This window comes from Pipistrellus kuhlii, unplaced genomic scaffold (genome assembly GCF_014108245.1).
Source record: "Pipistrellus kuhlii isolate mPipKuh1 unplaced genomic scaffold, mPipKuh1.p scaffold_m20_p_14, whole genome shotgun sequence".
NCBI classification, from domain to species: Eukaryota; Metazoa; Chordata; class Mammalia; order Chiroptera; family Vespertilionidae; genus Pipistrellus; species Pipistrellus kuhlii.
The window spans coordinates 44,650,974-44,664,251 of NW_023425449.1; the positions used below are offsets into that span (position 1 = coordinate 44,650,974).

General features: G+C 38.2%; 1 pseudogene; it reads right to left on the reverse strand.

Moving 5' to 3' along the window:
* Window positions 1-4,921: 4,921 nt before the first annotated feature.
* Window positions 4,922-13,278, reverse strand: part of LOC118718589 — a 19,499-nt pseudogene continuing 11,142 nt past the window's right edge.

A 13,278-nucleotide genomic window follows, 5' to 3' on the forward strand; every position in this document is an offset into this window, starting at 1 on the left:
CAGGACTCTGATTTTAAATTAGATATTTGCTAAATTATTACATCTCTCTCCCCCAGAGATAAACTACTTAGATTCAATGTTTTCTACATGTATTTATAAAATGTTACATAAGCTATATCTAGCAAACTTAAAATCAATTAAATATGATTGTTTAATACACACATGTCAGCTTAAAAATAAAGAAGTAAATAACATTTAAAGAGAGAGAGAGAGAGAGAGAGAGAGAGAGAGAGAGAGAGAGAGAGAGAGGGAGAGAGAGAGAGAACAAGATTTTGGGGTCACAGAATTGTAATTTGGAGGCACAGCTTCCAAATCGTGTCCCAGTTCCAGGGTGAAGACCAGAGGTTTGTATAAAGAAAGGAAAGAAAATGATGACATGAATCGAGGAAAGAAACTCCTATCAGTGCTTATAAGTTGAGCAATTACTGATTCAGTCTTTAGAAAGAGTGCCCACATTGTTTATTTCTTGTTGTCAGGACATATGCTTTCCTGTTTGTTTCACAAACAATTGTAAGACCAGTCTAAAGGTTAACTTGCTCAGTTTGAACATTCCAGTTATGACAAGACCACTAAGGCAGTTCCTGGGGGATGGCAACTCCACTCTATTTCAAAGCGGCTTTTTTTACATTACTTTTCACAATAGCAGTATGTCTTCTCTAACATTCCACAAATTTATTTTTAATTATTCTTTAATGATTGATTTTAGAAAGAGGAAGAGGGAGAAGAAGAGAGAGAGAAACATGAATTTGTTGTTCCACTTATTTATTCACTCATTGGTTGCTTCTTGTATGTGCCCGATCAAACCTACAAATAATCAATTGAGCTACCTGGCCAGGGCTAACAATTTTTTTTAATGTGAATTATGGTGCTTTGTTTGTTTTCCAATCACATACAAACTTGTACATATTTCAGGATCAAAGGCAGGCTCTGTGTGGCGATTTGTGAATTGCTGGGTTCTGATACTTCATAGAGGTGTCAGTTTCCACAGCAGATTAAACTACTCACATGAAATTAACTGGAAATTTTAAATTACCTTTGATGCCAGAAAGTTCACTGCACTCCTGTCTGCATCTACATGTATGTATGTATGTGTGTGTGTGTGTACACATATGCATAAATGCACACCCATCTGAGAAATCATATGGGCTTATGAAAGGAAAGAAAGGATTTGATTGAAAGAGATAAATAATTAATAAAATGTGTGAAAACCTATAAAACACATAGCAAACACATTGAACATCACCCATGAATGAAGAGAGGGATTAACAACACTCTGCTCCTGAGGTTAAAAAAACAACCAATCAGCCCTAACCAAAAACAACAGAACAGAAAAGCAAGCTCAGAGAGAGGACCACAAGTTCTGAGTTGGCTCCAGCCATGAAAATTAAAATGACTGAATAAACCCAAGGAAGTAGAACTCCTCCCTCCCCCATTGAAGGTCCATATTTTAATGTATTCAGTTTAAGCTTGTTAAGATAAGCTAAATGTTCTGTTTTCTTGCTGACATACAATTATTATTAGTTGAATTAAGCCTTTTTTCATAATCTGTAATAAAAATGTGGTCTCAGATGTCTTCTCTGATCCGTGTAACTTGCTTAGCATGTTTTATGAATTAGGCATCACTGTCCCCAGAAGACAGTGGGCTGGATTTTCCTGAAAACACCTTGTTAAATCAACTAACATTCTCAGGGAAACTATGTGAACGTTGGCCCTGGGGAGGTAACAGGAAAACACACTTTCTCACAAATAATAAATCTCTCCCTCGTGACCAGAAGGAGGAGAGAGTTAATTATCCTTATAGTAAAGCTACTTTCATGTTTCACAATAAACATTTAGGGTGATGTTGAAAAGCTCTACAACTGCAGTCATAAATAATGAGTTTAAATGGAGCATAGACATGATTAATGGGGAAAGTCGTTGAATTTATTTTAGAAGTCTTAATGTGCACAAGCTTCCTAAACATTCAACGACGAGGGAAAGGTCTAACCACTGTGGGTCCCATGCTTTCCTCCGGGAAGGTCTGCCAAGCGTTCAGTGGAGAAATCCTTAGGAAATCGTCACTAAACAGCTAAACAGTCTCGTTAAATATTTAGCATGTAAATATCCCATAAACTTTGTAGAAAGCAGGTTGCCATGGGAAAACAAAACAAAACAACAGCTTACAGGAAATTTTGTGAAATTAATTGCCAAGAGAAGTATGAACAAATACAACATAACTCAGCTGCTACGGTTTTTAGGGTGAGTTTCTGAAATGTCCCAAGCCTGCAAAGAATGGCAGTGGAGGGAACTGCTAACTCACACAGCTGTGGATGTGCCACTGAGTCACCACCGAGAGCACTCCCTCCAAACACGGTGACTTAGAATACAGGTATATTCAGCATGGTATTTTATTCTCCAGCAAAACAAAACAAAACAAAACAAAAACATAATAAAGCATCATTGGTAATATCCAACGTATTGGTGTTTTGTTTTTATCATTAGGTGACCAGCTCCCTTTGGTTTATGAGTTTGATAATTAAAAACCATCCCTAATGTATATTATCACTTAAGACAGTGATGCCAAAGTTTATTGATTAACTATATACATATATACATACAAAGTTTATCGATTAACTATATACATATACACATACACATACACATACACATATACATATACATATACATACATATACATAGATATACATGGTGTGTGAGATTCAAGTGAATTTTCATTAAATTTAAAATAAAAGTCATTTTACAAAGCTACCATATATATGGGCTAAAACTGTATTAAGGATATAATTTCAAAGTACAAGTTTGAGTTAGGAATATTTTGTAAAGTACATATAATAAGTCATAGAAGCCTAAAAACAGATTATAATTTGGGTGACTATTTTTTAATTGATTAAAAATACATTTTCAGATTAAAATGTTAGGTGTTTAAGGTGACTCTAGAAATGTTCCACCCCCAGATGCTTGTCAGTAACCAGCAATTCCAAAACTAAGCATCATTGTGATCGGTCCTGGAAAGAGGTGCTAGTGTTTTGGAATCTGAACTTTATTTGAATTGTGTATTCCGTGAGCATGCTCTGAAAAGAAAGTTAATTTTGAATGTGGATGCAATGGCGGAGGGAAGCCTCAGAGGCTCTTTGCTTGCTGCAGCGGCTTTCATGGCAGAGGAAAAGTAGGTCTCCTTGTTTTGCAGCAAATGCTGGGGGCCTTGGTTCTGTCTTCAGCCATTATGCATATGCAAAACACAAAGGAAAATGCACTTAACTCTCCTGTGCCATCAATCAACCTGATAGTTTCCCCAAATTCTAGTAATCAAAGTGTCAGCAACAGCCTGGAGACATGATGCTCAGTCAGGGTCGGAAGTTTCTCTACCTGGTATTTATAAAGATCTCCTATGAGAAAATGTCCAAATTAAGTGGTTTACAAAGCGGTTTACAAGCCATTATTGTTGTCTTGCTATGTGAGGTTGACTTGCTTTTCATTTGTATAAATAGTTGTATAAAGGTCCTTTAGTCTTTCTGGTTTTGTTTTTTTTCTAATGCACTCTTTGGGGGTGCATATTAAGTAAAATATCATTTTTTCATGCTATCTTGCTCCTTAGAGGAATATGTGCAATATTATTGTTCTAAAAATGTGACACCTGTGAACATATCATGTTTATATATTACTAAACATTTTATGTTCCAAATTTGGCAAATAAATGACAGATTTTAAACAGTCACTCAGGAGTACTGAGTGTATTAAGTCTTCATTTCTATTCTAATCGATGACCATGGGCTAAGCAGAAGAAATAGTAATGAAAGAAAGCAAAACTTTATCTATAACTCCTTTAGAAAGCTTTGAACACTATATAACTTTGTGTAAACCATTATGTATAATAGTACTTGTCATTTCATCATAAAGCTGAATGCCTACGTTCCATATCCTCTTTTGAATTTTTCCTTTGCATGTAGAGTTTTTGAAAAGATAAATTGTAAGGAATGGCAACTATGCATACATTTGAATTGTCCTAGCTGCATTTTTACCAAACCCATCTCAGTTTGTAACTCAGCAAACCAAAATAATGTTTCTTTCATTTTTACCCCAAAAGTTTGCAAGTCGTTTCTGGACAACCACCTGAGACATATTTTCTTCTGAAATGAATAGCATTCAAACAGAAAACACGGTACATGGCCAACATACAATGAACTGTAGAACATGATTGAAAAGAACCTTTCTGTTATACTCTCACTTTCTAAACCTTGGGTAAGTATTCTTTTTCCATCAGAAACTCCACTGTAGATTTCAGTAACACAGAGTGTTTTTCTCCCTTTCTGGCCACCCTACAAAAGCGGGAGGAAAGGGAAGAAGGATGAAGAGGAAAAGGAAAGTCCACCATGTAGACTGTCTCCACACCCCATTGGGAAAACTCGGTCGTGTTTTATTGATAGGTATGTACTATTGATACAAACTCAGCTTCCTGCTTGATGTTCTAAAGAGCAATGGAGGAGGCAACTGCAACCTCTCCTCAGCCATCTATGGGTGTATGTGGAGAGCCAGGAAACTGTGACCCAGTCAGGCTGGTTTTATGTAATATACGGAGCTTCTTACTTCTAGAAACACCAGCAGACATTGCCTGGGTACATTTTATGACACTTTATCAGGTGGGAAATAGCTGTACCTCACTTCCCATCTTACATTCTGGTATTAGTAGGGAGGTGGCTAATGTAATTATATTTCAACTAGAGGTCTGGTGCACAAAATTCGTGCTCCTTTGGGACCCCAGCCCCCTGATATTCATGTATTTTTGTATATGTGTGTATGTTTTGTTTTGTCTTTTTGTTAATCCTCACCTGAGGGCATTTTTCATTGATTTTTAGAGAAGAAGGAAAGGCGAGAGACACAGAGAGAACATGGATGTGAGAAAGGAACATCAATTGGTTGCCTCCTACACACATAACCTGACCAAATAGGACTGACAGGGCTGACTGCTGGCAGGCCGCTGGGGCTGAGGCATTGAGCATATGTCCATTTTCTGTTTCTGCTTCCACTCTGGTTGAGGTACCACTTGTAGGAGCTCCATGTAGTGACCACTTTCTGTCTTGATCTTCTTCTTGTCCTCTTGTCCTAACTGTCCTACAAACCGCTTCTTCTGGTTCCTCTTGAGCTGCTGCCAGTCCCTGGTCAGGTTCTGGGTGTTGTCCTCCATCAGATCCAGGCAGTGCCAGCTACCTGCTGCTCAAAGGCGCCCCTGTCCCCACCAATGCTCAGTCCGAGGTCACTGTCGAAGTCCTTGGGCTGATAGGTGGCATAGAAATCCTGGTCCAGAGGCAGGACCTCCTTCTTCTGCCTCTTGACTCCTCACTCAGGTCCTGGCTGCTGCATTTCTGGCCCACGACCTCTGTGAAGACATCATCCACACTCTCTCCCTCTCTTCCTCCTCCTCCTTCTTCTAAGGTTTTCTGCCTGATAGCTTGGGGCTGGGCCAACCAGGACCTCCAGCTGCTCCTGCCGGCCCTGCTGGAAGTTGGAGACGGCCTTGAAGTCCTGTTGCTTGGCCCATATCACCTGGATGCTCAGGTCCCAGCTGGAGGCATTGATTTTAAAGATAGTGATACTGCTTGATGCTGTCCACCAGCCTCAGCATCTGCAACTCCTCCTCCTTAAAGCTCAAGCTGAAGAGGGGGTGCAGGCCCAGCCCCTCAAGGTCCAGCTCCTTGGCCCATTTGATGGACTCTGGTGAGGGCACCAGCCTCAACCGCACATACTGATGCTTGATGTTGTCGGTCATGCAGCCCAGATCCTGCAGCTCCAGCCATGCCTCCAGGGTGTTCTGCAGGTCTCAGCCTCATTATCCACCATGCTCTGTGGCACCTTGCCCAACATGCCGTCCACACTGACCACACCCGAAGGCTCCTTGTAGGGGTGGGTGAGGGTAAGGAATTGGCTCAGGAACAGGTGCAGGTCTAGCAAGTAGGGGACCTCATCTAGGGCCACCAAGGAGTAGGCTGTACCACTTCAGCCAACCCGGGTGACATGAACCACGTGGTGCAGGAAGAACTTGCCCTTGGCCTGGAAGCTGAAGTTGATGACATCCAGCAGAGGGACTTCCAGGCCCCGGGTTCCAGGTAGGTCACGATGAGGGTGGAGCACTGACCCTGGGTGAACTTGGCCAGGTTGAACTTGGCCAGGTTGGCTGTAGATGTGGGTGCAGCTCACCCACTGGAGCAACCTCATCTGAAGGAGGCCAAGTATCCAGGGAGAGGGATACGCTCAATGCCTGAGTAGGTGGAGGGGCAATCAGGGGTGGGCCGAATCAGATCTTTGGTTGGCCACCATAGTGTTCATCATAGCAACTAGTTCTTCTGCAGTTCAGTCCATTTGCATATTAGACTTTTATGTTGCATGAAATTTGTGCATGGGGGGGGGGGTACCGCAGACTGGCCTGCACCCTCTCCAATCCAGGACCCCTCAGGGAATGTTTGACTTCCAATCCCTGCTTTATGGGCCTAAACCAGCAGTCAGCATCCCTCTCACAATCCAGGACCACTGGCTCTTAACCACTCACCTGTCTGCTGACCTGATCCCCCTAAATGTTCTCCCTTGCCAGCTTGATCCCCCTAACTGCTGTCTCCTCCCTGCCTGATGCTCCTTAACTGCATCTGCCTTGACCCCATGACCATGGCTTTGTCCAGAAGGATGTCTAGAAGGTCATCTGGAAGATGTTTTGGTCTAATTAGCATAATACCCTTTTATTAGTATAGATTTATTATGAAGTATCACATAAGTAAGATTGGGAACCATAAAATATAAAAACAATGATTACAATTATATTTATTTGGGAAGTCCCATATTAGTAATGTTATGAACTATTAATAGCTTTTCTAGAAACACTTTTTTTCTTAGCCACTGAAGTGTTGAACTAAGAACAAAGGTAGCTTAGCAACCATACAATGGATGTGGAATTGATGACATTTCATGCCCTAGCAATGTTAATATTTCATAATACATGCAAGTCCTCACAGAAAGTAGCTATGGATTTCCTTTTTTTTGTGCAAAATATTAGATTAGTGTCAGTTTTCTTAAGTTAGAATTTTGTTTTTAAGGCTACCTTCACTTTTCTGATGGAGAGCTAAGCAGAACCCAAGAGATTTCCCCAAGGCTTCATGCTGAGCTGTAGATGTTGGACAGAACCTAATCACCAGAGAGAAAACAAATGGCAGGACAGGCAAGCCTGATGAATACAGGTGCGAACATTTAGCAATTAGGCTTTGGTTTAGAATCAGTTTTGAAGAGTGCATAAAATTTGTAATAATTTTCTCTCAATTATTTGAGACAAAAATCAATAGGAACTAACTTGAGGAAAAAGGCTAATGAGAAAAAGCTGCATAATTTTAATTACCCCATAATGATAAATGGTTTTCATTGTAAATTACCATCTGTGTTTTTTCCCATTTCACTTTATAAATTGTATTTCAAGTTGCTAAAAATAACCAGTTTCTAAGTGAAAAGCTTAGACAAAAAGATTATTTGACACTACAGCTACTAAAAAAAAAAAAAAAAAAAAAAAAAAAAAAAAAAAGAATGTGTCTGTGGTTAAGCACAATTATATTTCACATTATTTTTGGCCTTTCTGAAATCACAGAAAATCAATCCGAGTCCAGAGATACACATCAGACTGTGACTGTGTGTGTAAGTCCATAGGAGACTCTACGAAAGGGCACAAATATTTGACATGCTACTCGCCCTATTAAAAACTCAATTCATTTAGGTCAAAATTATCAAACATATAAACAATAAACTGTTAACTGCCAAGTAACATCATGTTCACTTTAATTTTCATAAGAAGATGCTTTCAAGTAATGTCACAAATAGGGTGGGAAGGTAGCCAGTGTCATTTCAAACAAAAAGTAGACTGGGATCAGAAAGAGGTGGGTTTAACAACAACAACTACTTATGGATCCAGGCAACAGTAAGGTGATTATGAGAGAGAAAGAGGGGTGGGTGAAGTATTGTAGAAGAGGGTAATGGAAGGAGACTTGACTTGGGGTGGTGAACACACAATACAATATACAGATGATGTGTTATAGAATTGTACACCTGAAACCTATATAATTTTATTAACCAATGCCACCTTATAAATTCAATAACAAAAATATAGAGGTGGGTTCAATTTGTGGCTTTTCCACTTCTATTGAGTGTCTGCCTCTAGTGGTCACTGTACATAATAGGAACTGGCTGTTAGGTCCAATCAGGCAGATAGGCAAAGGGTTTAAGAGCAATCAGACAGGCAGGCAGAGGCAGTTAGGCATGATCAGGCTGGCAGGCTGGTGAGTAGTTAGGAGCCAGTGGTTCCAAATTGTGAGAGGGATGTTTAATTGCCTGATCCCAGGCTAAACTAGCAGCCGGACATGCCTTTAGATGTCCTCAATTGGAGAGGGTGCCAGCTGGGCTGAGGGAACCCCTTCTGCCATGCACAAATTTTTTTCACCGGACCACTAGTCTTATTAAAAATTAACACTAAATTTGTAGTTGTCCCTTCCCTATAGTGATTGTTGCACATACAAGCCATGATCAAGGTAAGAAAAATTTAGGATGAATGACACCAAAATTACAGCTAAATCATTGCATTCCTCAGGTTCTTAGCAGAAGCGGCTATGACCAATTCACGCTCTTTAGTACATAAAGATATAAAAGGGGGTGTGCAAGGCAAAATATCACCCACATTAATATTATAAAAGTAGATAAATTAGTATATATTAAACTGTACCCCCTATAAACACAGTAAAAAGATGGACAATTTACAAATTTCATGTTGAAGATTTATTCAAAATCTATAAATTCTTCAATTCAAAAGCCATGTTAAATATACATGCCAGAGTCTCTGTTAGGAAGTGAGTGGACAGATCATTAAAAAATATGTGAAACCACGAGAAGCTCGCAGTCCAGTATAAGAAAATAAAGAAAAAAAGAAGTGCATGACCTCAGTCTAACATTTCCATCAAAGTTTCACACAAGCATGATCAAGGTAAGGAAAATTTACTGCAGGAGGCCACAGGACAGACAGTTAATCCATTTTGTAGTTACCAAGTACAACTTCTTATAGAAAGGGTGCTTCTAGACCTTAAAATAATTACAGTAATTAGGTCAAGAAATCACAAAAAGGGGATATGTACATGCAAATAATGGCTTGTGCTAAAGACACCACAAAATCGTTTGTAATCTAACAGTCAACCTTCTCCTTCTTTATTGTTCAAAAATTCCATTTTAGTTCAGATATTATAGAAACAATTCATTCAGTTTTTGCCCACCACTGGTAAACATACAAGTCTTTACTGAACAAGTTGTTAAAACAATTTATTGGATAATGAGCAGCATATAACAAAATTAGCAGACTAAAAAATATAAATTAGAGATTTTATATAATTAGACCATATAAATTATATATATATAATAACTTTATAAAATCATTATATCATAGGTAATATAATATGGCATATGCAATATAATATTAATATAAATTATAATCAATTATTTTGTACTAGTAACACATGTTATATAGGTATTGTGTTAATATATATTCTAGATATATATGCCTACTATCACTATTATAATATATTCTATATATTCTTTCTCCACATATACCTACATGAACATTATAATAAATAGTGTATGCAATAAAATTTCTTAGATGTATCAATAATATAACAGTGAATCACTTCTTCATGAAGCCCATGATGGAAAATATATTTTTTTCTAATGTGTGTGATACAATTTCTTTGAAAGTCTCTAAGGGTATGTTAGTAATTCCTCTGTCCAGTGCACATAACTTATCTGAATGCAGGTATGTGATGAGATGTGAGGAAGGAGCCACCCGTGTCATAGGAAAGATTACTTTTCCTGATAAAATGAGAGAAGGCCCATGGTTTTCCTGCCCCCATTTCTGCCCACATGGGACATTTTTATAGGGATGTGGTGTCTCTCTTCCTTGTATGGGGACACAAGACCAGGAACAAAAGGCCAGCATGCATTTGTTTGTCATTCTGTTTCTTGCAGCCAAAACCATCTTAACTAATATACCACCAGAGTGTGTACTATTTTCAGGGGGAAATGATTTAGCAAGATAAAAAATCCTGGTTGATGTGCGTTTTAAACAGGAGAATTAGAAGAGTCAAATTGCGTATTGAAACTTTGGTTCTCTTGTAGAACAACAACTAGTAGAGGTTTGAATCAGAGATCAAACGGAGAAGCTAGAACATTTCCATTTCCATTAGAGATATGAGAACCAAAATTAGGAAAACAACCATGAGATGGAAGACTGCATGGAGACAATTTGGAAAGGTAACTGAGATAATAAACATGCCCCTTGAAAAGCTACCTGCTTTCTGGATAGATTAGTGCATTTTTATCATATTTCTTGACCATGAGTGATCATTTAAACACATCATTTAGGAAAAGCCTGTGAAATTTATAACTGAACATATCTAGTAGTGGTTAAATGTATGGCTTTAAGTGTTGAGAGAGAAATTTCAAATAGTAACATGAACAGAATAAGAATCATAGAGAAGCAGATTCAAGCCACAGGCATCATTTATTTTACCAATACTTACTGGGTGCCTAATGTATGCCAGGAAACATTCTATTAATATGTACTTCACATACAGTAGTGAGAAAAAAAACAGTAAAGATCTGTCTCTTGTGGAGCTTACATTTTTTGTGTGTGTGCAATACATATATAAGGAGATTTGCTTGGGCTGTGTGTGTGTGTGTAAGTTCGTCTCCCTTACCAGTATATTCCTTGATGATATATTAGTTTCCTTCAAACCATCTTAAACCCATAGTCAGAAGGTGGGTTTTCCACTCTTATACATTATACCTACAACATCACAACTTCTTATTTAAGCTTTTCATATGTATTCCCACTGACTTTTCCTTATTTAGTGAGGTGATCATTTAATGGTGATTTTAAGAGCATGTGCATCATTTCCTTGGGTTCTTGCCAGAGCATTTTTAAATCCTGGCAGAAGTGACACCACACAGACTTTTGTGTAATGGGGGAGCTTGTTAACATTGTACACCTGTCCTTCTATCTTTCTTTATATCTCTGCTACATGCTTCTCTGTAATTGTATCAGCATCTGTATCCATATCTATACCTATACCTACCCCTACCCCTACATACATCCTTATCTGTAACTATACCAATATCCAGTTAGCTATCTATGTTATACTTATGTCTGCTATCTCATCATCTTCTTAATAGTATACTGTAAACAAGGTTCATTAACAATTATAAAATAACTCTTTGTAATTGAGAGTTACATTTTAAAGTTTTTTTGTTTTTGTTTTTGTTTTTTTTGTTTGTTTTGTTTTTTTTTTACCTGACAGAGCAATTAGCAAATATTTCAAGGTTTAACATCATTAATTTTTATTTAGATACAGCTTCTAAAATTCATTGGCCCCGGCCATTTAAAATTTTAGGTAGGCACACATTTCCCTACAGATTAATTAAAAACAATTACTATGAAAATAAATAATAAAGCACTTTAAAGTTAGAGAATAAACCTTCTGTGAGAAATATATAGTATTTTAAAGGACAGTGATTCATTTAAAAATTTAAAGGTTTAAGTCTAAATTACAAAAAACAAAAACAAAGAACAAGTATAAGCTGGTAAAAACAAATCTGTTAACTAGTAAGATCTCATAGGATCACAATGTTTAATTTTGAACAGAACAGACTTTATTAAGCTATATATTTAAGCTGAGCTCTAAATTAATCAGTGGGTATGCATTCAGTTATAAGCAGATGTAAAATAATGAGATGCTTATTGACCTCTTCTTTTTTTCTAGTCTGAATCTAGATAGAAACCAGATAGAATATATCTGAGTTCTTCTCATGCTTTGAAATCACATCACCAATATTAGGAAGTGGTGGGTTGGATTGTCTTCACTGACTTTTGTTGGTAGATTAATATTACTATCTTTCTCTGGATACTGTTTTCTCATTTAATTATTGTGTTTTTTCTTTCTAAGGGTTTAAACATAATTGTTTCAAGATATGTTCAAGTGATTCTTTCAAGTGAGAAGACATTTGAATTGCTAACCCACTAGCTGTTGTAAAATGAGCTATGATATTGTGCTTCTGCTGGCACTTAGCAACCCCGGAAATGGCATTGGATTTCAGCAGCCAGAGCAGTCTCCTTTCTCATTTTCCCCATGAGAAAGATTTAGATCTTTTACTATATTGAAAGTCATATAAATATGTAATTTAGACATGCATTACTGAGTGGAAGAAAATGAATATAATTAGTGGCACTATCTTAGTCAGTTAAAACACTCTACACATCTACATTATATCAGGCACTGTACTAGATGCTAGGAATCCAAATAACATATGCTCTAATCAGTCTTCCAAAGAGCTTACATTTTATTTTTGGAGATAGAATAAATGCCTGAATACAGTTAGGATATTTAACAGAGGCCCTAAGCTTATAAGAATGCATGATCATATTCATATAAGCATTTCTACTGTATTCACAACCCACACACACTCATCTGTATATTACATCATCTGTATATTGTATCATCTGTATATTGCATCGTGTGTTCACCACCCAAACTCAGGTGCCTGTATAGTTCCTTGTATAGATTCTATACACCTTTATTGGTGTCATGTTTGCTAAGGGAAAGGCGAAATGACAGAGTGTGCAGGAATAGCTGTGCCCTCAGGCTAACAGAGTGGCCAGGGAGTGGAACTTTCAGTAGCTGGATGAATCAGGGAAGATTTCAGTGTAGAGAGGACGGCTACATCCAGTCTTCCCATGCACAGAAGCTGGCCACCTTGACTCACACACAGCACGGAATTCCAAGTGGAAAGAAGAGCTTGAGAAAGGTGTGAGGTCACAGAGGGAAGGGCTCATGAAGACCCAGAATCCTCCCAGGGCCGTGGGCAGGGAAGGGAGCAGAGCTGAGGCAACCACAGGTGAACACCTCAAAGGTCCTCAGGCTTCTGCTCCATTCTGTGCCACAGATGTCAGTGGGCATAAAGGCCCCTCTTCTCCTACTAGTCCTGATGGCAGCCACGGGTCTTCTCAGCATATTGCTTCCCAGAACTGGGAGCAGGATTTCCGGGTGGTCACAGGATAAGATACCTAACCTGCAAGTCTATTATGTGAAATGATTAAAGAATAAGAATGAAACGTGGAAAATAATGGCTTTAGCATTTTGGAAACATTCCTTGGGGCAGCCTAGAGGATGAACAGAAGGGAGCTGTGATAGAATATTTCTCTTTACATGTTAAAACGTG